The sequence below is a fragment of the Pithys albifrons genome, chromosome 6, assembly GCF_047495875.1.
Source record: "Pithys albifrons albifrons isolate INPA30051 chromosome 6, PitAlb_v1, whole genome shotgun sequence".
Lineage (NCBI taxonomy): Eukaryota > Metazoa > Chordata > Aves > Passeriformes > Thamnophilidae > Pithys > Pithys albifrons.
In genome coordinates this window covers 25,333,763-25,359,580 of record NC_092463.1, presented here as the reverse complement: position 1 = coordinate 25,359,580, position 25,818 = coordinate 25,333,763, and the positions used below count along the sequence as shown (strand labels likewise).

At 36.0% G+C, this 25,818-nt stretch overlaps 1 protein-coding gene and 1 long non-coding RNA gene across 8 annotated transcripts in view; one reads left to right on the top strand and one right to left on the bottom strand.

Annotated features, from left to right (window-relative positions):
- The window catches only part of MIPOL1 (mirror-image polydactyly 1), a 184,082-nt gene that overhangs the window by 92,995 nt on the left and 65,269 nt on the right, over positions 1 to 25,818 (top strand). The gene's annotated exons all lie outside the window — the stretch shown is intronic.
- On the bottom strand, positions 13,847 to 21,200 carry LOC139673648 (uncharacterized). The gene is made up of 3 exons (XR_011698167.1): positions 21,125 to 21,200; positions 18,896 to 19,043; positions 13,847 to 17,934 (listed from the first exon to the last, which is right to left on the bottom strand). It is a non-coding gene; the product is annotated as an uncharacterized lncRNA (long non-coding RNA).

Below are 25,818 nucleotides of genomic sequence, written 5' to 3'. Positions count from 1 at the left end.
CTGTATGGCACATCAGCCCTGTGTGTACAGTGTTGCCTGCACAACACTTATGTGACATCAAGTCTTTCAGAATTGCTTCAAAGCAAAGTAATATATGGATGAGTGAACACCATTTGTCCTAAAAATGATCTTGAGATTAATTATATCTGTATAATTAACTATGCTTGTCTAGAGCACCATATCTTTTTAGCATGCTTCATATTGCTGTAAACAGGCAGTTAAATGCCTCCCTGACATCCAATCCCATCAGATCTCGGAAGCTGAGCAGGGTCAGCCCTGGATTAGTACTTGGATGGGAGACCTCCTGGGAATACCGGGGGCTGTACGTTCTAGTCCTGAGGACTTCACTGGCACTGTCCAAGCTCGCTCGGTCATGGCAGATGAACCTCAGTAGCAAAGGGTGGGGCCAGTTTGGTACACAACTGTGCATCACATAAAAATCCACTGCGCAGGCTCAAAGGACACACCTACATGGGTAGAGCCCTTCCCAAATCTTCATTCGCTAAGCCAAGCCATACATATACATTGCTGTAAACAGCTGCACAAGAATGGCACTGCATGTGTCTTGATAGACTGAACAAGCAATGTCTTGGCTAAAAGAGTTTGTTCACCTTTCCTGAGCAGTATAACTCTTCCTTGTCTCCTCTTACTAGGTGCTGAACATCCCTTAACCAAAGCAGATACGTTTATTGAACTTCGATTCAATTCTAAGCATTATGGAATTCCTTACTCATTCACACTTAGTGTTGGTGTCAGCTTTCATCTGTTCCACTAAAAATTCCATGGAGGTCTGTTGCTTTTTATTTGATAGCCTTCAAATCTTTCTTGGCACCAGATTACTCTTGATGAACTTAAACATCAGCTATTTGTATATACTGAATACTACCCCTTCTGTCATTTGGGATGATGTGGTCATTCAAACCTTTTGGCAGAGTCTTTTTTTTGTTTGTTTCCATTTTGTAGGTGGAAATTTTCTTCCCATAAGGTCAGTCACTGTTACTACTTCTAATTTGCAGAAATATTACTTCTGATTAATGAAGCAGGTTCTTGGAATTCAGTATTTTGCTTTCAGGTGATTCTAAATCTGGACTATCATATTCACAGTCATTTAAACTGCTTCCACTTCCATGCAAAGAATCATCTCTTTCACGGTAATAATAGGTTTCTCTGACCATGAACTTCCAGTCAACAAGAACCTCTCATCCATGTCTTTCATTTAACCAATCTGTAATTGTGCATATTAATTTAGCATTTTAGAGATACTTTGTACTTTCACACACCCAGTTTTCCTTTTAACAGAATAGATCCTATTTCCTGTGATTGATGCATTTGATATCTGTCTGGGTGACTTTCTGGAATTTCCTTCCTTGCTGAGTCGTGCTGCCACTTGGCCTTAGAGTTTCAAGGATGCTACGTTTCAATGTTACACAGCATTTTTAGGTTTTTTTCCTAGACTCTGTTAAAGGACCTCAAAACTGGAATACTTTATGGGCCTGAGGCAGATCTCGGATAAGTGTATTCTAGAAATACATATTCTGAAAGAAATAAATGTTCTGAAGTTGTAGAAGATGAAATAAACTATGCAGGCATCCTGTGGCCAACTAGAAAGCTGTTTGCTACCTGCTCTTTCAATCCTTCACAGACATGACACCAATGATTAAAAAATGGTGTGTTCTACACTGAAATTCATCAATATCTTGTAAATTCAAATCACAGAATCTGATATGTAAGCAAAACATACTATGGAAGTCACAGTCATGTTAGGAAGGCTGCTTAGATGTGTTCAAAATATGTAGATGTGGTACTTAGAGTCGTGGTTTAGTGGTGGACTTAGCAGTGCTAGATTATTTGTTGTACTTGATGGTCTAAGACAACTTTTCCAACCTTGAAGATTTTGCAATGATTCTCTGATTATATGGAAAGGTGAGTTCTTATAAAAACAAAAACTCTAACTGTAATTAGATTTGTTACCTTTTCCAATGGTATAGTTTGCCACCCCAGTCTTGAGTTCATTTGCCTTTACCCAACAGCATGTCAGTAGTAGTACTTGTATGAACCTAATAGTAGTACTCCTATGAACTTCTGAGAAGGTATCATATTGCTGCACTTCAAACACCTGTAAAAACTTTTACTTTCCCACTAGTACAAACCTTCATTTCAGGACTACATGGATCAGGAATGAAGGCCACATGTTAATCTAATTGTAAGCAATCATAAAGCATAACCTATCAGAGTTACTGTAAGAAAACTAGGACTCCTTCCTTCACATGCCACTTTCTGATACTATAAAACACATTTCCAAACTTAATTAAGAGATTCTAAATCTGAAGCCATTTTGTATCTAAAAGAGTAAGTGTTTTCTGTGACATTTAAAGGCAGCCTTAGCATTAGTTTCTGTTAGCATCATGCCTAATCTCCACAGGCCCAGTTTTCAAAATACCTATCAGCATTGTACCATAATAAATCAAAGTACCAAAAATGTTTAGGCAAGTTAAGTATTTTCCATTCTTGGAGGTATTAAATAATATTAAATGTATTAAGTGATGCTGGAGACAAGATACCGGATTTAATGAATAGAGAAGAAGATGGTCATTGTTATGTATTATTTTTTATTTCATAAATCTTTTTTTTTCTCCCTCTCAGTTCTGTTATTCATGCATGCAGAAAGAAATTATGATAAATTATAAGAAATTATGAAAAATTTTCAGTAATTTTTTCAGTGTCATACTGTACACTCCTAATGTTTTATGCTGCACAGGAAAATGATCCTCTTTTGTTTGAACAGCAGCTGTAAACAAAATCTTGAGCCTGGATGCACGATGACATGCAAGTTTTTTGTCCTTCAATAAAACATATCAAAGGTAGTAACCTAAGGTCTTCTTCAAAAGACAAGCTACAGAGTCATTAAATAGCAAAGGTCATGCTCTGACCCATCCATGACCTCCTTATCTGAAACACCTCTCAGAATTGATAGAATCTACTTCAGATCTTGGATAGAGGAAACCAAGGATAGGATAAAGGATCAATATAAATGTTTCAGAATTTTAGGTATTTACTAAAAAGGAATGTTCAGCCTTTGTATGTTTATCCAAAATATCCTAAGTTTGGTTCAGAGTAGCTGTAGGACAAGTGGTAAAGGAAGACACTGAAACATTATGTCTTTGTGTGGTTGTAAAGCTGCCAACTGATCTTGATTCAGCAGCCTCAAGTTGCTATGTATTTTCTCTTATTTTACCTTTTCACTGCAATCTAGAAGTCTCTCCTATTTTGTTTCAGGTGAGGAACTTTTGGTTTTAGAATAAGGTGAAGTCAAAAGAGCCCATGTCTGAAAAGTGCAGCTTGGTGCTTAGCCATCATTTACTCACAGGAGTTAAGAGTGATTTCGCTTGTCCTGTTTAATTCCCTTCTGTGTATTTGGTCTGGTGCAGAGGCACATTTTTTATATTAGGACACTTGTGCTCCTAGATCACTGAGAGGATTTTGAAAATCCCTTTTCCCTGTACATAAGGGGAAAATTTTGATTTGACTTCCATATATGTGACCATATAGAGGTGTAATGGAAAAGAGGACTTTGCTGTTCACACATTCAGGTGGCCAAAGAGAAGAGATGGACTTCTCAAGTGCAATAGGTCTACATTTGTACCTTAGCAGTATGCAGGTCATTAAGAGAATGCTTGAAGAGCTGAAGCAAAGAATAGATGAGGATTTATTTTCAACTCTTTTTTTATTCTGTGAAAGTGGACTTTATGAAGTGAATATTCCTCACCTGTCTTCCAGTAGATCTTCACAGCTTTTCTCATGAGATTGCAGACTGTCAGCTGAACTTTGGCTTTTCTCTAGGAGTCAGCTTTTTAAAAAAACCTGTGCAGGCACTCTGGTGTACCACCTATTCAGAAAGTATATTAATAATACCTTTACTGATTAACACAAGCACAGACAGAATTGCATGTATGATCTGACATGTTTTTTATTATTTGAAGTCTTGAAAGATAAAGTAAGCTTCACATCAGAAGAAGTAAATCAGTGTGTTAGGATTTCAACTCAACATATATTATGTTTATCTTTATATTTAGAAACACTGCATGAATAGCTCTGTCATGTAGCTGAATCAAAATTGCTCATTACATTTAGAGAAAAAAGGAAGTATTAACCTGAAAATACTCAAAGAAGGTCTGATTTCTCCCGAAAAATACATTTGCCATTAAAACTTCAATTTTTTATGTCTCCAAAATTCAGTCTTCTCTGTTGTTACTTTAGAAGTTCAGCCTCTCTTAGTGGTAAGGTAAATATGTCTTACAAAGAAAAAGCAATAGCAAAATGAAATGAAAAAAGAGCTGTCCTTAAACTTTGGGTAGGAAGCTGAAGTAACAAATGCGATTGTATAATAATAAATAAGTGTAAATCACATTGCTTGAACATGGTATTAATTTGTATTGGTGATTGTATTAAGCTGCTACGCAGCCAAATTTGCAATTTAAAATTAAATTCAAAAACCAAAATGTTTTTGTAGTTAATTTCAATGTATAAAGAAACCATCAGGGAGTTTTTTCTGAGCTATGTTGATTGATACTGGATTTTCCATCTTCAGAATTGATTCTCCACTGAAGAACAGATATCATCTTTCACAGTTTTACTAGATGTATTTAGATTCCATACAGTTTCATAAATTCCTCATTTCCTTGTGGGTCACAGTCAAGATGATTGTTTTAATTTTAGTTTGTTTACTAAAGAAGTTCCTGCCATGCTGGAGGGGTTATCAAGATGGTGGTGATGGTGTGACTAGCACACAGAGTTCATTCTTTACTTAAACTTTGATCACACATTTTGAAAAATTGAGAGGTTATGTTTTTAAAAAATCAATACCATTTAAACTATTTTTGTACATTTTAGTACATTTTAGTACATTTTGTACATTTTAGTAGCATAATTTGGACCAGGTTTTCAAACACTACACCTGATCTTGTGGATTAGGTGAGATTCTGTGCACATATACCTATGCGGCAGTGACTGCAGGAGACTAGTCCTGCTGATACTAAGTCAGTATTACAGGATCTGAATTTTGAGAAAAAATGAACCCTTTCTTGTTTTGATCGTGAAGCTTGTGAGTTCCAAATGTACTTAATGGGACTAGGTCCCAGATCTGTGAAGCCTTAGGTTATTAATACACATTTAAACTGTTAAGAAGCATTCAGAAATCAGAGGAAATTATGTCAAAATTTGTTTTCTAACTATCTTACATGATACAAAAAGATCTGGTAAGAATAAACTGATACTTTGCTGGTTCGTTCAGAAGAGCTCAGACCAGGAGACATTTTAACGGGAAAAAAGATCTTTGATGGAAACAATTAAAGAATCTATTATCCTTTCTCAGTGGAAAATATATCCCTTCAAAACCCTTCCCCACCAAATCTCATTAAGATTACCTCTACTTTAACCATGCTTTTTAGTGAGTTCTTTGGAAATGTAATCCTTCATCCTATCTTCTGAAAAGATAAAACTAGTGATTTGAATACACACTTGGTGTCAACTAGCTGCATTTTAAAGAGATGCAGATTTCAAACTTTTTCCTTGCATGTAATGTAGAGGAGAGACTTAGTGTACCAAACATTGAAACTTTTTGGTATTGCATTAGAATTTTAGCCATTTAAGAATATCACATAAATTTGATTTGTTTTAGTTGGTTATCTGCTTTTGTTTCTTACAGCTGAGCTCTAACTGTTGTAGATGTTGGAGGACAGAGAGGCCGAGTGATTGGGAGGAGAGTGACTGAAACCCTGGAAATGCTGTTGATAGCTCCTTCCATTTGCAATTGCTATATTACAGTAGCAACAAAAACACTCGCTTTCCAACCTAGATAAAATAAAATCTGTTTATCTAGCCTACTAAATCTGGGTGCCAACCTTCAAGCAGATGCAGTTTTAAGCTCTGTAGATGCTAAATCCTGAAACGTTTGGTCTATAAACAAAAAGCTGACATCAAATACAGCATTGCTGCTAGACATAGTAATGGTGTATATGTGCTGCATTCACACAAAATAGGGAGACAATTGCTTTTTTGTATGTTGCTTAGGGTTTTTTTCCTTATGTTAGAGTATTAAAAGAGATATTAAATTTTATCATTAATGCAGTGCGTGGTCTCGCTTCAAATCCCCTTAATTACAGATTGACTCCAAGGATTACACAGCATGGATTTTAATTTTAACTGAAACAAAAAGAAAAGCTGCTTAAAAATTATTCTTGCTGAGTGACTTGTTGGACCACAAAACAATTTTAACATCTTTTGACAAGGGTTGTCAAATTTAAAATATTAGAACAGAGCTGAGTTCACCTTCAGACTTCAGTTGTATCATGTCTACTTCCCAAATAAAATGTTTTATTAACTTTGTCCTCACAAAGGAATGTCTGCTTCTCATATTTTTGTTTTTTCAGTTATTCTTTGGGAGAAAAAGACTGGCAGTCTTGCTGAGATGTATTTATATTTGAAGAAAGTGACATCAGACATCGTATTTCATTTCTTTGGTAATTAGAGAAAAATTACCAGGCAGAGTTGATGTTGTAGCAGCAACTCTGCCTCTTGTGTTGTTTCCCTTCTGACTCCTATCTTTAGACCTAAGAGCTTCACTCTGAAACCTTCATTCCGGCCTAAAACATAGAATAGCAGGTCTGAGTCCAGAAATAACATTTTCACAAACTGGGGCCTAATCCAGTAAGCCTCATGCACTTCTGTGAGTACCTATTATTCATCTGAGTAAAATCAGATGATCAGGGATCAATTTTTCATCTGTTTCTTACAGGGATTTTTTCCCCCCATTTCTTAAAGGACAAAATCAGCTTCCCAGTTTGTTTAAGTAAAACTCATTTTTCACACTTAACGATAATTAGTATTTTTTACAGTTTTACTGTATATCTCCTGCTAATTCTTTAAGAGACAAAAAAAAGAAGTTGCTCTCCAGAGCTGCATCAAAAAATAACTGCCCAAATCTACGTGTCCATAACTTCTTGTGAAGTAAGTGCAGATGGAGACACTGTCATTTCTCAAAACATGGATGCAAGTTTGTTGCTTCAAAAGTCAGCTCCTTTTGTGACTGAGTATAACTTTGAATACAAAAGGCGGGAGGAATGAGAAATTAGCTTTTGACCGGGAGGTCACTGTAGTGCTGAGGGATAAATCTGTCATTGCTATTTAATGGTAGCTGGTGGTTTGATAAAGTTCTCCTAACTCAGTTTGTTAGCTTAAAACATACTTCTGAGACCTCACAGATCTGCAGGTAAATAACACCATTATTGCTGCATCTTTGTATGGGGTGAAAATTTTGCACTTAAAAAGGGTTATTTCAACAAGCTTTTCTCTCCCTTTTTAGCTATCTCTGAATTGTTGCTATCAGAATGTTCAATGGTTTTCTCCATTAGTGAACTAGTGAACTTTTTTTTTTAATGGATCAGATTAAACTGTGTTGCTTTGCCAAGCATAAATCCCTCCTGTTTTAACAGGAAAGTATTTCTAAAGCAAACCAATGAACATGCTAATTTATACACAATATTGTTTGGTTTAATTTGTCTATTACATGTAATAGTCTCAATGGTATATGATTTTCAAGTCATGTGTGCGTAATAGAGAGGCCAAAAATAGCAACAAATGAGGTGAAATAGTGTAGTTTAAAAAGTGTGTTTGTGTGTGTGATTTCTTTTAAGTATTTATTAGGTAATGCACAGCACTATGAGTGGTGCTGGCAGCTGGCAGAAGTTCGATGCTTTACATTTGCTACAGTTCTGTTCTTTTGGCCATTTTCAGTAAAGCTTTAAATGCATTATTGGTTAGACTTCTAATTGAAAAGTACACAAAGTATTAATAATTTTTGTCAAAAATTAGATAAAATGGCTTAGAGAAAATAACAATGACTCCTTTTTAGTATAAAGTTCAATTTTGCAAGTCATCTCTTGAGGCCTGTTTTGTGAGATTGTGAACTATTTTGAATGACCAGTGAAGTTAACAGGGGATGAGGTAGCCTAGGGCTGTTCAGACAGATCCTTTAATAAATAGTACTGTCTCTTTACCATGCTGGACGAAGTAAAGAAAAATAAGGAAAGATCCCACTTGTGTCCTAACATAAATAAATGTATGCGTGAGCGCTGTCTGTCTTATGAAGTCGTTTGTGTTTGTTTAAGTTGGAGCACAGGACACAGTAAGTCTGGTGTCTGGTTTATGAAACAAGGGTGTGTATGCATCCATGTCAAAAAGAAAATCGTTCTGGAATCTGAAGGCTGAGACTGACAAGAAAAATCATCCTTTACAATAAGTAAGACCTGATTTTGACATATTTTCAGCAATGTTGGATGTTTGCAATGTACTCACTGTTGTTATAGATGTGAGGACCACTCTGCTTTCAGTATAAAATTTCAGGAATTTTTTTCTGGATCTAGATTTTCATATTTAGATTATGAATGAGTTCTGCATTTTGTGGAGAGGACTGTTGCTGGGGTTGATAGTTTCAGGCCAAGTTTAACCATCTCTGTTTAGTTTACCAGTTTTTCAGAACTAAATTGTAATTGTTAGTAGCTGTTTCCTTTTTGTTCATGTATTACTTTCCTCCTTCTCCACCCCCAACGACCAACTGCATAAGTGAATAGTGACTCCATGATTTCTGGGGATTTGTTCTGCTTCTGTTTTCCATACTTTTTCTCTAGCTGGTATTTCATGGCAGTTAAACAGAATGTGCTCTTTCCTGGAAGAGCTAATTTACAAGAAAATACTTTTTCACTTTTGTACATATTCTTTCACAATAATCAAAAAAAGCCCAAGGTTTATTCTTATAGGTTGGGGGATTTATGGTGCTTTTTTGTTGTTGCTATTTTTTTATTTATTTATCCTCTTATCCACTGGATTCAATCTCTTGCTTAGTTATTGCAAAATCTCCTCACTGTCTTTTTAGTTGAACCTGAATCATGAAAACAGGGACTCTAAATTACATTTGAGGAAATGTTCAGCTTGAAACATGGTGCTTGCAGGTAAATCAAGGGACACTGAAAATAAAATAATTAGAAATAGAATCGCTCTTTATTTTATGTGACTGATTTGGAGTTGACTGCATCTGAAAAGGAATGAAAAAACGATCTCCTTGCTTGAGACTTGCCAAACAATGCTATAAGCTCCAAGTTATTTTGAGGTGGTGAAAGGTGAAACATTTGACATGTTCTTTTTGGGCAATGCTTTAAAAAAGAAAGGGCGGGAAAGAGGCGTTGCCACATCAGAGTTAAGGGTGTTTGTGGTTGTCCATGACAGCGGCTCCAGTTTTAAAACACCTGTGTTTACTTTCCAGCTTTTCTCAATCGGCCTGAAAGTGGCCTAAGAATGGCACAGACAGACCTGCAGTGTGGCTCTGTTGCCTTTGCAACACACACGCAAAAAAAAAAAAAAAAGGAAAAAAAGACAGAGATAAATCTCTTGTTATGCAGCTAATCATTAACAGCATTTTTGTGCCTAGCTGAAAACATTTTGAACTTTTCTAGACTTTTATAGTCTATCAGATAATGCCTGTATTTCTTTCCTAATCTATGAAGCTAAATAGTTATCTTTGCTACTTTATTTTCTAGCAAGAATAAAATCAACCTAGTGTTGGTTTGTGGGGGGGTTTTAGTGGTAAAAAATAATATTAACAAAAATCAGATTTTTGTTGCCAAGTGATATTTCATTCCATTATTTGGAAATATGTGTACAAGTACTCCAATTTAAAAGCAGATAATCAAACAAAACAAGGAAAACAGAGCAAAAACAAAGCAAAACAAAAATAATCCAGGCACAGCCCTCCCTGTGCCACCCTCCCTGAAAAAAAGAGAAGCTCGTTTTACAACTGTTTTCTGAGTAGAATTTTACTTCATGAAATCATGGTGTTTGATGTGTATTAGTCTTTTGCAGTGTTAATTTATCACATAAAGACAAACTGAGATATCACATTATTTCAGTACTTGCTTAGAAATTTAAAAATTATTTGTGGGTCAGCATTTAAGGTCCTCATCTGATGAAAGGTGTATTTTTTACTCCTGCTCCAAATTTATTTAATATTACCTTTAAAATTTGTTCATGTTTTACAAATTTTTTTGGCTTTTTAAGAAAACCTCAGCAGCTTTTTCTAGTATTTTTTAATTGATGCAGTTTTTCTTCCACCTTCTACTTCAGATGACAGGTGTGAGATTCATGTTTATAAAAATATATGTGCTTCATAATTATGTTTTTCTTTGTGGATCACTCAGTACAGGTCAGGTTGTGTTTTCTGAAGGTAGGGGAAAAAGGCAAAAAAAGTACAGTGCTCATACAGGAGCACAGGTGATTTCTCCCTTAGACTGATTTCTTTTTTGACTTGTGCATTTAACAGACAGATTCAAAGTCTGTGTTTGGAGTTCAGCAATATGAAACCCCTTAACCAAGATACATAACCTAACTGGACCACAATTCCTTTAGTACTGGTTAGTCTAACACCATGACTTGATAAAGCAAAGTGGGAACTGCCAAATCCCCTTCAGATCAGGCCTCTAATAAACTGAGAAATTGTACCAGAATGATATACACAGCAGAGCAGCCACTTTTCCATGGCTTTCACAAGGGTCAGGAGCAGCAGTACAGGCGCACGCTCTGGCGATGCTGCCTCCTGCACAGCACACATCACACTCTCAACTGACTGCAAAGAAAAGTGTTCAAAAAACAGAGGGCATCATAGCATTGCCATTTTTCAGTGATTCTACTAGAAAATGTGGAGGATATTCATCTGAATCTGCTTTGAACACGGAGAAGACCTTGTGAGCTAAATCCTCGCCTAAGAATCTGCAGTTGTATCACCGAAATCCACAGAGGAGTAGTATTTTTTTTCATGTCGGCAAAGGATGTAAGCCAGTGCCTTGGCTAAGAATTGGGGGGCACAAGAGATATAGAGAGTTCACAGAATTTATTCCAGGGTGTCCCAAAGGTAATTAAATGATATTTCTAAATGATATTTCTAAAAGATAAGGAAGTTGTCACATTTAATAAATTACTAGGTGTGGATGTGTGTAGATGTGTTTTAAAAGCAAGCTGAATAGCATCATGTGAAATGGGAAAAAAACTTTCTGAATATAACTGTTTTTCTGAAGACAACACTGCAATATTGATAAGAAGGAGGTAAATGGGGAAGTAATGTTCAAAATATGTCTAAATGTTTGGATACCAAGACGTCAGTGATTTTTAGGTATCTTACCCACTAACAGTTTTCGGAATGCCATTAAGTATCTGTCTTGAACTGCTTCAGCACCTCTAAAAATCAAATTTTTTGTTCCTTTGTGACCTCTTGTAAAATTACTCCCTGTCTCTTGTAAAGGTTGATGTTTAAATAAGAGCAAAATTACAGACATCTGTTTTCTGGCATTTAAAACTTGAATGTCCTTAAAAAATGGAATTGCCCCTATGAAATGTATTTGTTCGGCTTATGCTTTGACCATCTAGTTTTAGCATTGAAATATCTGTTAAATACCATATTCATTATAGATGTAAGACAAAATCAGGCAGCTGTCTAAGGAAAGGCATAAATAAATGAGCTGTAGACCAATTGTCCTTTGAGGGATTTGCACACAAATGGGTACAGTTGTGGGGTTGCTCAAACCACCCACAGATGGGCTATCTCTGTGTAGCAGTGTTACAGTGGTACTAAATCCAACACATGATACCTAGCATTTCACCTCGGAATACTTTCATATAGATGCTCAAAAAGGGATGTTGTGACGTTTGTAGTAAGTCTGCAAAACAGGTTTTTGTGATCCTTCCTAAATTTATTGGACTTTGCACTTTTCCTGTTTCCGTATTGGAATTGCATCAGTATTGAAAAAAATATTGTGTCATAAGAAAATGGAGCCAGAAAGGGACAAATACAGACATTAAAATCTCTGCAGCTTTTGGGGGTTTTTTCATCCTATTCAACAGTGCATTTGATACTACAGATCTTGTGTATCTTGCTACCACTGAAATCCCTTCCATTTTGTCAAGGACTGTTTGGTGGCAAGATTGCTTGTAGCATCTTCCTTTTGGTCACTTTACATCTTTTCTGATCTAGGGGTAAGGAAACATCTTAGAGGTAGGATATATTTTCATAAGCCTCAGCAGCACATCTTACAGTGTTTCCAAGGGATACCACATCCTTAGAGGAGCGTACAAGTGGCAGACAGTAGTATGTCTGTTTCTATGTGGGCCACATGGTGTTTTTTCACCTGGTCTTAATCAAGGTGCAGTTGGAAGGAAGCCAAACATTTTATTTGGCTTGTTTCTAAAATATAGCAATTCCTGAGATTTGCAGAGTTCTTACTTGTAAGCACCATGCAGTGGATTGGTTTCTCCATTCAGTGCTTGATTTGAGAAAGTTGCTTTCTAAACCACCTGATACATCAGCTACTACTGATCCTTTCAGGGAAGTTGCCACCTGCAAAGTCTTTACTGGTATGTACACAACTTATAGAAGCTCTGGGCCTTCCACTCACTGTAAAAACTCAATGATTTCTCTGCCTTTTTCACTTGTCAATCAGAGACTCTCAACAAGAATGAGAAGAGGTGGAGAGGTTCATGTATACTCATTTATGCCTGTGTTTGTAGCAATTGTATGTACAGTCTGTGGGAAACAACTGTCCTGATTTGCAAATACAAGGCTTATCTTCATCTTGATGACTTTTCATTGTTTTGTTCTTTTTCTGTGTACCAATGTGACTGGAAGCCCTCTGTGGTCTTTAGATAGAATCTCTTTTGGATAGAAATGATTTCTCAAGAGAAAACTGCATGAGATGTGCGCTTTAATTTTAATGTACTTTTAATATGGAAAAAAGAGGATTTTATTTGAAATATCTAGCAAGCAGGGTTTTTTACCCACGTTTCCTTAAGAAAATAAGGGATATATGATTATCCAGTCTTTGTTTTCATCTTCTGATTTTTAGGTACTTTCAACCAAATCTGATGGAAGAATAATCCATAACAGAATTTCTCTCTTCTACTCAGCTGCCAGTTTTTGGGAAATTCCTAATGTCTCACTCAAGGGGAAGTTGAGGGTAACTTTATCAGTAGCCATTATTGTTTAGCAGGACACAGCTGTGCAACAAGGTATTATTGCTGTCCAAATGATGGATAAAACAGTTAAGTAGAGTGAGCTGGAGGTATTGTAGTAGAAACATATAAAGGGTATAGGGGGAATCCATTAATTTTATGTGGACACTTGGAAAGAATATGAGGTTGTTATTATCAGGAAAAGTGGTAGGAGGAAACAGAGAGAGAGAGAGAGATGCAAATAAAGTTCAGTATCAGACAGAGCTTCATTAGTAAGGCTGCTACAGAATAAATCACTTAATTTTTACACTGTTTTTAGATCAGTTTGTCCGTGGATTTACAAATATTTTAATGTCAATATAAACATTTTTCTTCTTTTTTTTGTTTTAAATATCAAAATACTGCATCCAGTATCAGAACTGCAAATTTTAAATCCATCAAGGGTAGTACAGCCATAGTGAAGAGCTTCAATCATTTCTCTCCATTACTCTTTTTATGCTACATTTAAAGTGATGACATTAAGCCTTGAAGAGTTTTAACTTAGCAAATTAAAGTCTACAGCTTTCATTAGCTTGTAATGTCATGACCACCAACTGATCCCTGGCAGTTTTGGGGGGAAGCAGTGCACATTAAAGGAGATGGGACTTGATTTAACTTGATGTTGAAAAGATACTGGCACCAAACCCACCTTTCATAGTTTTAAACTAATTCTGGTTGTGGTCAAACATTCATTCAGTGGCATTTATGACTTGGAAAAGTATGTTAAAAATATTTTTTAAAAATTATAAAAACTTTAACACAGTCAGTAAAGTGAGTCTTATTTTCAAAACTTATAATAATTTTGTTTATTTTACTTTAGAAGAATAATTCATTTGATACTTGAATACTAAAACCTTTTTAGATACACATTGTTTAAGCAAGTACTTCAAAACAGAAAGGTTAAAAAAAGCCAAATATAAAAATAAATCACAGAAATTTTGTCACACAAAAGAAAAGGGGATGTGAAAAAATATTTAATTTTATTTTTATTCTCATATTACATTCTGCTCTTTCCATCTTTTTCCCTACCTCTGAAAAGCACATGAGCTCTGCATTCTTCTCTTCTATGTTTTCATACAAATTATTACTGCTCTCGTCTCACATCTTACACCATACCTGTTCAACATCACATAGCTTTCCTTTATTTCCCATTCCCACTCTTCATTATTTTCCTAATTTACCCTTCCTTTTTTCAGCCTGGATGTTTTTTTCTTCCTCATCTGTCTCAGACACTTCACTGGGCCACCAAGAGTCTGAACATCCCCAAAGACCTTTGTCCCATGCTAAGAGCTATACCTAAGATACTGATATTTTCCTGTGTGTTGGCTTTAGTTGTTCCATGAAGCAGAAAGAATTACTTCAGGTCTCTACTAATCAAAGGGAAAATGGATGACATGAGCAAAATATGAAAAGCTCATTGGTAGCCTCTGGAGAAGTATTGCATTCAAAGGTGACAAATTGCAGAGGATTTAAGGAGAGCATGATAGGGCAAGCAAATGGCCTTGCTTTCAGCAAAGTTATTCATCAGAACATTTTCCTTCCTTTCAGGAAGGCAGGTTATTTAGACAATAATTATGAGTATTGTGTAATTGTGAAATTTTACGGTGTTACTTGCAATACAAGCAAAATGCTATACTGAAGTAGCCAGTTAATCAAGAGTTAACCTCAGTTCTGGCATTTCTGAAGCAAGCGTCTTCATTTACTCCCCTTTCCCTTGAAACAGTATGTTAACATTTTTCATTACAGGATCATGTGTGCTTTATTTCACAGCATTCCTGCTCCACACAGTATCCAGAGAACAGCCAATCAATATATTATTTTATCTTTGTTCATTATGTGTGCCAATCCCTTGTTTACTGGATACTGTTCAAACTTTTTCCTGAAATCAGAATTTTGAGCAACCATCATGGGGATTTTCTGTAGTATTCCGTGTTATAGGAACCAAAGGTTTAACAATTATTTAATATATTCTTGCAGAAGTATTTTCTTCATGCTTCATGGGGAAACCAAGGCATGAAACAATTAAGATCAAAAGTACCTACAAATTTTGCATACCTGTTTGAGACCTACAAGATTTACATTTTAGAATATTTATCATTCATAAATTCCTGACATTTAAGGTCAATTCCAGAAGATATTTTTATGCAATTTAGTTGGTCTTCTGAATATCACAGATCATTGATTTCACCACTTGTCCATGTACTGAGCCCAGAAATTTATGAGTTTTTTTAAACATGCTTTCCAGAAAGGTTTGTAGGTCTGATTTAAAAATTCCAAGAGGTGGAGAGACCACCATTTTCCTTTGATCATTTGTTCTAGTGATTCAAGTTGCCCTAATTCAACTAGATTAAAAAATCCCTTCACATCCTGTATTTTCTGTCATTTATCGAGGGACAATGAGAATCAGTAGCAACATAAAACTGTTCCGTTCTTGGTACTTGTTCAAAATTAGCACAGGTCCTCAGGGGTTTTTATAATCTGAACAGAATAAGCTCTTTCACTACATGCCTGTTTCTCTAGTGCCTGCATTACCGGTATGGCTCTTTTCTGCATCTTCTCTGGGTTTTTAACATCCTTTTGTTTTCAGATGTGGGCACAAAAACATATGCATTTTGATATCCTTTTCTCTCAGTGTCATACATAAAGTAAAATCACCTTAGTTGCTTCATGGAGATACTTCTTTATTGTGTATACACCAGAAAAAGTTGCATTGTCCCACTTTTTTCACTGCATTATAATGTCATCTTGTACTGAAGTCTCAGATCTTTATCACAGTCAGTGTTTTCAGAATATAGTTGCTCTTTCTGTAAGTGTAGCCTGTGTTCACTCTTCTCAGACTGAGAGTTTTGCATTTGGCTTTATTAATTTGCATACCCCACCAAGTGACCCAGAACATTGTTTTGTCATCATTATTTACTTACTTTGTTGTTCATGAACATTACTAGCTGTATCTACCTGGTTGCAAGTAATTGAAGGATACGCTGGGTAAGAGTATGCTCGTACTGATACCTGCTCAACCCTGATAGTATTCTAGTGCTACCTAGTGACAATTGCCTCCTGGAACTTGGGGGGGAGAGAGGGGTGTTTTTTAACTTTCAACCCATTCAAAACCCACTTAAGTATTTTCATTGTGATTTTTTTTAATCAATTTGTTATGTCTGCCAAGTGAAAGCCTAAATACAATGTCCTCTGTCCTCTTCTAAACTCATCCATGAAGGAAATCAGGTTGTGTGAAAGACCTGTTCTACCAAAAACATGTTGACTAGTAATAATTATAGTCTTTCATTAAAATCTGTATTAATTGAATCCAGTGTTTTCACTTATATGGCCCAGTTTTAATACCACTAGTCTTCTTTTTTTTTAATATTGACACATTATCAGTGCTCTTCCAGTCTGGGAATGTCCAGGTATTTTAGCAACCCTGCAACATCTAAACCAAAAAATTGTCTGAATTTCTAAATGTAAAACTTACTCCTCCTTGACTTTTAATAAACTGAAATATTCTTTTTGTGTCTTCCCATGTGGAAATCAATTCGTTTATTATCACTTATCTCCAAGTATTTTTCCATTTCCGGTACAGTAATTAATATCTCATGTGTTATAATGAAATTGTTTACTCCATGCTCATAAATAATATATGGTTTTTGAAAGTGTATACTTTTAGTTTATAGTTGTCCACAGAGTCCCAGAATACGTGTCTTAAACTGGTCCCCTATAACAATTTTTTTTTCTTCTCCAAAGATTATAAATAAGTGCTGAAGAAAAACTTGTTCTGTGCCCTAGTTAGCTGACCAGCAAGTCTTTCTTAAGTTATTTTAGTTAGCATATTGACCTCTACGTGTTCAAGAGCTGTGCTCCTGTGTTACTGATCACTCTAAAAGGAATAATGGTGGGGGGAGTGAGGGGTGGTGTTAAGGCATCCTGTTCCCATTCTGTCTCTCTTATCCTTCCTCTTAATCAGAGATTTTAACATGCCAGTTGTCCTCATTTTAGTAGTATTGGTTATATAAAATTTATTCCCATCAATGAGAGTTTCCTCTTGCTGCTTACTCAGATTCCTAGGATCAGTACATAAACAATTGAAAAGATTCTTTTGATTATATTCTTTGACACATTGGTTCAATTTGCTTGTTAGGTGCTGAATTTGAGCATGTACCTCATTTGCCTTCCAAATAATCTCCCCTTGTGTTGCTGGTTTAATATCCTGGCTGCTCCAGCTAGTTTCCAACTGAGAAGATTAGCCTCCTACTTGTGTGGTGTAGGCTGTCCTGTTCATACAGTCCCTTCTTTCACTGATGTGCTGTTTCAAGGATTGAAATCAGCCTGTTTTTTCAGTCATAGATGACAGGCAGAAAATGCTGGAAATAAACTTTCTCGCTTGTGGTAACTATGGATAGCCACTTACATTTTAATTTTGATCTTAATTCTTTTCAATGTGGTTGAAACCTTGGATAATTTCATCTGAGGTCTGTTGTGGAGGCATTATATAGCATTTATGCTCTATCTCCCATTGACTCCAGTTGCAGCTGTGAGTGCAGGATACTTCGGCAGATTAGACGCAAGGGATTTATTTTACACAGTCAGAAAATGGGTAACATACTATCAATCCCTTTGAAAACTGTCAGTTAATTCATGCTGAGGTGCCGTGGCCAAAGGACAGATACATTCCAGGACAGCTGAGCAGCATTCAGCTACATTAAATATGAAGCATATTTGCTGTCTTAGTGCAGTTTCATGCCAATGGCTGCAACAAAAGAAATGGGAATAAACAGGCAACAACTTTTTCACTGAGTAGGGATGATTCATTCCCAGGTATAGGTCCACGCCGTGCAACAATTGGAAAGATGTCTGGAATAAAATGATCATGCAGTTAAAAGTAGCATCATGATGTGTGTTCCCTGGTAACCCTACCTCTGGCATTTCCTAGTATTTCATTACCTCATTAATGCCCTGTAAAGGAAGGGATTCACTCACCTAGCTTTAGCTGCCCCTGGTCAGGGCTCCATTTGTAGTCAATACAAAGAGGGGGATATATCACCAAAGAGCAGTTTGTCTTTTCTAAAGATAAGTTCAGAAGATAGTGAAATGTTCTTTGGAAGTGCCTGGTTCACTTAAACTTCAGGTGGCTGAAGATAGGGCAGATAAATGGCATGGTTTCACTGTGTGTAGTGTTTGTGTATACCATTATATACATAGGTCTGTGTTGAAAGGTACACTCACAGAAGTGTCTAGGTGTTTGTGGCCTTATGCACCTATATATACAGTATTAAGATCTAGCTGTACATCATACTGTGTATATCCTCTACTTACAATACTTCAAAATAAATCCTAATTCAAGCCTCAGGTGTGTTAACATTACCCTTGAACTGAGCTGAATTTGGATCAGGTCTTAATTTGCTCTATCACTGATGAGAGCTGATAGTCCTGTCCTCCAGATCATCTCTGTAAAAGTATGTTCTAGGCACAGCAGTGATACGGAGGTAACTCTGGTTGGTGAAGAAGGACTCCTTCCACTTCAAATGAGCCAAGAACTGCTCAATGTGTGGTATTAGCTGGGTTTCTGTTAGAAGCTTGGTAAGGCATTGACAGTGAGAGGTTGTATGAATTCTGTCCTTTATTCTCTTTAATGAAACAGGGTAAAGATGTGTTCCCTGGAAATCGAGAGATGTGGTTTTTTTTTCCTTCCATCAGTTGCTAATGATGTCTACTTTTTTAGATACATGTTTAGGAGATTAGGCTAACCTCAAGACAGACTCTCTGGCATTGTCCTTCCATTTCTAGTCAGTAAAAATACTAAGCCATTACTTACCTTCTTAACAAAATTTTCTTCATAAAATTAAATTCCTAAAGTGCATGTCAGCATAGGAGATTTTTCTAATCAGTATTCTTGATGTAATCTTTGTTCTTTTGAAGTATCACTGATTTTCTTCCTGTGGCATAATAACTGCAAAATTACACTGGAGGAAAGATGAGAATGGTTAGTTTAAATTATTGTATTTTTTACAAACTTTTAGAAAATTTCATTTTGTTATAATAATAATTAGATTCAGTGAAGTAATAATGAAGTAGCAAGATACTTCTATTATCAAGTATACTTTGAATTTTTCAATCAATATTTACTTCCTGTGGGCTTTTACTTAGTTGCGAAGTTCATTGTAGATACCAGCAGTTAGTTTCAGTGTTTGTAGCAACAAATATTTCAACCTAAATGCTATAATTACTATAATGATGATGGTATTTATAGCTACTAGAAAGCAATTATGACCATAGTTCTCCAAAATATAATATAAGGAGGGTTACAAAAATCCTTAAGAACAATATATCTGTAAAATAAAGATTTTTTTAAGGGAATAGGACAAGCGAAGACGATACCTGGTAGCCCTGTCATAGGAGTTGTTACCTGGAGTTGAAAAGCCATTGCTGATTACAGACTCTGACCTAGCAGTTTATCTAAGACAGGGATGAATTTTGTTTTATATAAAAGGGCTTGTTTTCAGAGAAAGTGACAGTCTAACTGCAATATGGTTGATGTTAAAACTAAGACTTTTGTGGAAGGCTATGTACAGTCTAGATGCTGGATAAAGTTCTCAGAATTTTGCAGAATACCACAGTGAAGTAAATTAAAAAGAAAGCTAAGTTTTATAATATGTTGTATTTTAAATTTGTGTCACACTGTGAGGCCTCAACAGACAGTCTGAGTATTAAATAATGCTTCTTTGACAGTAGAAGTATTATTTTCTTGAAGCCTGAAAAATTAATTAATCTTTGTAGGAAAGAAAGAGTTTATTAATTTTTGCGAACAGTAACAACTTATTAGTGACTAGACCGGCAAGAAACCCCTCACGCCTACTGAACTTACTGTGGCAACTTATGTTGACATCAGTGGAAACAGCTTTGGACTCTGAGTAATTAAGTCTGGTGAACTGCAAATATTCCTGTGATGTAATTTTGGCAGTTGCAGTTCATCTTTAATTGATTACATTTCGTAAGTTACCACTAACTCTTTGCTAGAAGATTTTAATTGATATTTCAAAAAAAAACCCCCATGTCCTATTGATGGCATCTTGATATGTCCCTAAGAGCTGGTATGAATTAGCACCTTCTTTTCCCTCAAGAGGTGCAGCACAACTGGATTTCCATCTTTGAGAAATGGTGGGACTTCAGTGTATCTTCACAGATCATGAACTGAGAGTCCCCCAACTACACTGAAAAATAGTATCTTTTGGATCTGAACTTGCGAATTCCTTTATTTTATGAGTCCACTGTTTCAAACTATTTCATTTTAGTGAATGGGTTATTTATTTTGTTAACTCTGATACTTCACTTAAACTTAGGATATATTTTATAGAGAGAACAGTTGAATTTTACCAGCTGCCAAGATTCTGGACCAAAGAGCAAAGCAATATTGGTATAAATGAAACTGTGATGGTTTATCACTTTTAATACAAAAATCCACATTTGGTCATTATGGGCTTCATTATGGAATATAGAAAAAATGGAATTTGAGGGGAAAAGTCTTGATTTCTTAATATTTGACTTCAGCTTGTAGTCTCAACAGTTCTTCCTGCTGCTTTGACCTCTAGCAGTAGTAGTGGTGGATACTAACACAGCAGTCCATTTCACCCAAGGCTGTTGATAATTTAGTCATCCAAAACAGTTTCTTCTTTCTTGAGGATGTAGTTTCTCCCTCCAAGGGGAGTGGTCTTTTGTTAGATTATGTAAATCAGGAAACTTATTCATTACCACTGCATTGCTAATTCGTGCCTTAACCTGCAGAACCAGGAATTGCATGACTCTTTTCCTGCATATAGCAAACATGAGAAGCCACTGTTCTTGCATTTGCTTTAGTTTCTCAGGGGAATTGAATGAAAGTAGATTCAAATCAGCAGGGGATTTGTTTGTCAAATTTTGCAAATCAGGCTGCAGAAAATGGAATTTTACAAGCCCCATTCAGCAGTCCAAGACATCAAACTTGCTTCAGTTTTCAATATAACTTTCATAGCAACTCTTTCAATCTTAATTTTGATTGATTACTTACCAGCAGAAGTTTATACTGAAATCTTTGCTTTGTCTTCTTTATCCCTTGCTCACCATTTCATTCTTTCAGTGTCAATTATTAACACTGTGACGTTACTTGTTACTGCAGTAACTTTGTTTCAATGCAGCTGTTACCAGGTGAATTTTCTCGAGGACTTGATTGTCACATTTACAAAGATTTTGTGAGACATCATAAAAGATTTGATTTGGGCAGCAGTCTTCAACTTTACATTCTTGAAAACTGTGCTGTCTCTAGATGTTTTATTTAAAAAAATAATTACAAAGAAAATGCATTGTGCTTTGGCTCCAGGTTATATATGGTAGGTTTTGTTAGCCAGGTAGGTACCAAGACATTGAAATATATTGGATTAAGTTCACTGGAACAAATTTCCTGCGGCCCTGGTGCAGGGGGGATCTTCACAAGGGGGCTCGGTAGACAGTGAGTTCGATTCATTTGTTAATTCAGATCTTCTTAGATCTGTTTTTTTGCTTTGAAGTGTTGCTTTAGTTAGGTGGTGAGTCTGTCAAAGCACTGTGTTACCAGCCTGTGACTGTTGCAAGACATGGGACCAAAGTCCAGGTGCTTTCAGCTCCCTGTCAGCATGCCAGTGGCCACACAGTACACGCCCTCGGGTGTTTTTCTGCTCTTAAGAGTAGGGGCTGGTAGTTAATCCTGTGGAGACACAGTTCCAATTGTGACCAGTTTACAGGCCTGAACGACACGATTTAGGCAGCAGAAGCCCTTGCTGCATACATGCAGTTTGAAAGTTTCCTACAGTATGTTTTAGCCAAGGTGAAACAACATTCATCATTGTTTTTATTCTTCAAGGCTTCAGGTTTCTGCTTGCTTTGGGGTAGTTTCTACCATGGAAATCCATGCAGAACACTGTCTCTGAAGAATTTCCTAATTCTATCCTGATTTAGTTAGCATCTATCTACATTGGATAGAAACTTCCTTCAGTTCTCTCCCTAAGGCAGAGTAGCCCTGTGCTGCCCATTTCTCCTCATTGGCACAGTCTACGTGCTAACTTTCCACTGATATACCAAAGCAGAGTGAGACCAAAACTAAACTATTTTCCCCCTCTCCCCAATACCCCCCGCTAACTCATTCATGAATGACAAACAAAAGGCAAAGAGCCAAGTTTTGCCTTCCAGGGGAAAACCCACTGTAAGGGTCTGAAAGCAATGTGAGGGTAGAAAGAAGCAGCTGGAGAAATAAGGAGAGAATGAAAAGCAAATGAAAAACTATTGCTTAAAACCATTTCTTCTCCTTTCCTTATCATTTCTAGCATTCTTCCAAAAGTAGAAAACAGACAACTAGGTTAAGGTACTCTATTTCTTTCATAGTGTGTAGTGGATTCCTGTTAATAGATGGGAGGATGTGTGTATAAGGATACATGTCAATTTTCTTGCTATAATGACATGTTTTTCTCTCTTGGATCTGAAGTGGGAACAGAGAAGTGCATTGTTTTGTTTTATTTCAAAATAAAAAATAATGCATCCTGTAGTTTATCTTTCTTAAAACATACCATGGAGTATGATGTATTTTTACCCATCCCTATTGCTGAAACTCTTTGGCAAATTGATTTCTTCACATGTGCCATAAAATGTTGGTAGCTCCTGTTAATTGACCCAGTGCCTACTGATGAGCCCAGAACCGATTGTCAAGCTTCCTTACTTAAAGCTCAGAGAACAAGCTGCTTATGATGACCCAACAGAGACATAAGGGAGGTCTATGAAAGGAAGAGTATTCAACCAGCCTTAATCCTTGCTTTCAGAAAGGCAGTGTCTTTAAGTGCAGACTAATTAGTGAATAGACATGATTGTAGATTCTTGTAGACAAATCTTTTGTTGGCTTGAGATGAACTGAACAGCTCATAGAAATGCTTTAAAATCTCTGCTTTGCTTTTCTTTTAATGCATTTAATAGGATATGGAAATGAGAAAATATAAATCAAAGCAGGAGCAAAAGTAAATACAAACTATGTGACTACCTATGTTGGTATATTCCATTTAGATATTATATCCATTTAGATATTAGGACTTATGCTTTTGGCTCCCATGCCTGTGCTTCTTAAAGAATTATTAATTTTATAACCTTTGACATATATCAATACTAGAAAAGCATGTGGGGTTTTCTACTGTTACATTATGCAAGCATTACTTTGCATTTAAATAGTACGTTAAAGTCATCAATCATAAAGTGATTGATCAAGATAAACACAGTTCCCCCATTTTAGTGCTAGAGAAACTTAATTCCAAGATGTGAAGTGAATTTCCTTAAAACTGATTATGTGCCTGAGACTAGAATCTAACTCTCTAGGAAGATGGCCCCCCTTTTAATAATTTCTTTATTACATATTGTATAATAAAATTTCCCAACAAGTAGGAATAGCCATCTGCACATTCCGAAACATTTATGGCTACATTGAATGCAAGGAGAGGTATATGGGAAATTGAGTGAACTATGAATGAATCTAATTATAGTCACCTGAAAGAGAAAGCATTTCCTAAAGATCAACAAGACATAAAAAATAAAGTGAGAGGGTTAAAAAATAGAAAAGTCATGGGGCCTTTCTCCTGATCATGTTTCCCCTATTATTTGCATATTGCATGACCTTGACACAATGTAGATAGAACACAAACATAGCAACTTACTGTTCTACTCATTTTCTAAAAGCAGCCATAAATTCCAATGATATTCTGTAACAAAACCTTGGTTATTGAAACTCATAACTGCTGCCTTTATTACCTGTATTATCCATAGGAGATAATTACTGCAAAGCAGCTGGCTGTTGATTTTAGAGAGCATCAATTGTTCTCCTGTCCCAGCTGTTGGCTAATAAGGACAGTCAACACATCTGTTTCAACAGCTGGTAATTAACAAAAGCCTAATTGCTGCAACTCTTTTAACAACAAATCTATGAAAGAGTAGGGATGTGGAGGAATATTATTTACTTTGTTCTCTGCACTTTCTGTGACCAGTTTCTTTTTTCTTTTTCTACTTTGAACACCACTGCCTTTGTCTGACACATTGAATAGCAGGACAACACAATATGGTAATCCAGAGCTTAAGTTTTTCAGATCTTTGTTGGTGTTTCTTATTGCAACATTTCTTTGCTAAGTTGCAAGCTAAAATGGATCAAAAGCATTTTGTGGAGTTTCATACAACAGCCACAATCCACAGCAGTATGCTTACGCAATAGTGCTGCCAATCTAGCAACCTCCAAAAGAAATGGGTTTCCCTGTTTGTGTATGAGTTTAATAGCCCTGCACCCCTTCCCCCAAAAAAGTGTCATCATTCTGAAAGTGGTAGTTATTTGAAGACTTTTTTAATGTTCTTCAGATGCTTTGCAAAATTTGTTGCACAGATGGTATTTTTTCCTTCCTCTGAAGGAATCCACGTTATGTTGGTCAGTTTAAAACAAAATGCCAAGTAGCACCTTGCACTGCACAAATATCTCACGACTTTATTATAACAGAATTGGAAAAGTTTCTGCACAATGCTTGTCTAAATATTTACATTTATAGTATCAGTCAGCAAACAAATTCAAAGACGTTTCTCTTAATTAGACTTATTCATAGGTATAACATATGTAATTGGAATACTCATCACTAAATAGGGAGAATGCATGTATACAAATACAGGGAAATGTTAATCCCATTGAAGTCAACAGTGAACTTCTGTTGGCTTCAATGGATCAGGACTTTCCCTGCAAAACCAAATTTTCTTAAAAGCTGGAGACAATTTTGGCATTCATTGTGTTACCCCTGAAAAGAAAGTATTCAAGCATTAATGGAACTATTGGCTGAAGTATTATGCAAGTCAGGCATGTATTACAGACTGTGTGAATGACTGAGTCAATAAAAATTTCTAAGAAATAGCATTTAAAGTGGGATTTTGAAGTTATAAACTGATGATGAAAATTGTGATTCTTTGGTAAAAGTTAGGCAAGATCACTTGATTAAACTTGTCTCACTAACATTTCAGTTGGCAAATATTTCTGTACACTGAGTTCTGAATTGTCTGCTGGATATGTTGAAAGGTATATAGGAAATTCTGCCCAAGTGCTTGACAGAGTAGATTGCATAATTAAAATACCCTGGCAAGACAAGTTTAGTTCGACAGGTGTTCAAATGGAGAAATGTACAATAGGTGCAGTAAAAAAGTATAAGATATGCTTTGAACAAATGAAAGCAAAAGCATTGGCTAAAATTCGAACAATAAAATAGGGACGTAGAGAAGTGTTTACTGTCTGGTTTTATAAGGAAGATTCTTCTGTACACAGCAATCTTTGTTGATCAAAATGGTTTCTTTTGTCTTGCACAAATAAGAAGAAAGAAATACACCTTCTGTATTACATTACACCATAGAAAATTGCTGGAGCATTTGATAGTTGACAAAAATGTTTATCTTTTCATTGATTATGTTACTTCATTTCACTAGCTATGATTTTTAAGAAAATGACCTTGGGTAAGGTATCACTCCTCTCACTCACTTCCCTTCTTCTGCAAGAATTATCACATATGCAGCAATTACCTTTTTTCCAGTTGAAATGGAGTTGAGTCTGAGTGAGTCACAACAGAAATTTAGGCAACTAAACACCAAACCATAGGTAGGAACTAAAAAGAATGCTTTTGCCCTATGCAAAGATCTAGTAGAAGCTAATTGAACAGATACGCAGTAGAGGGTAAT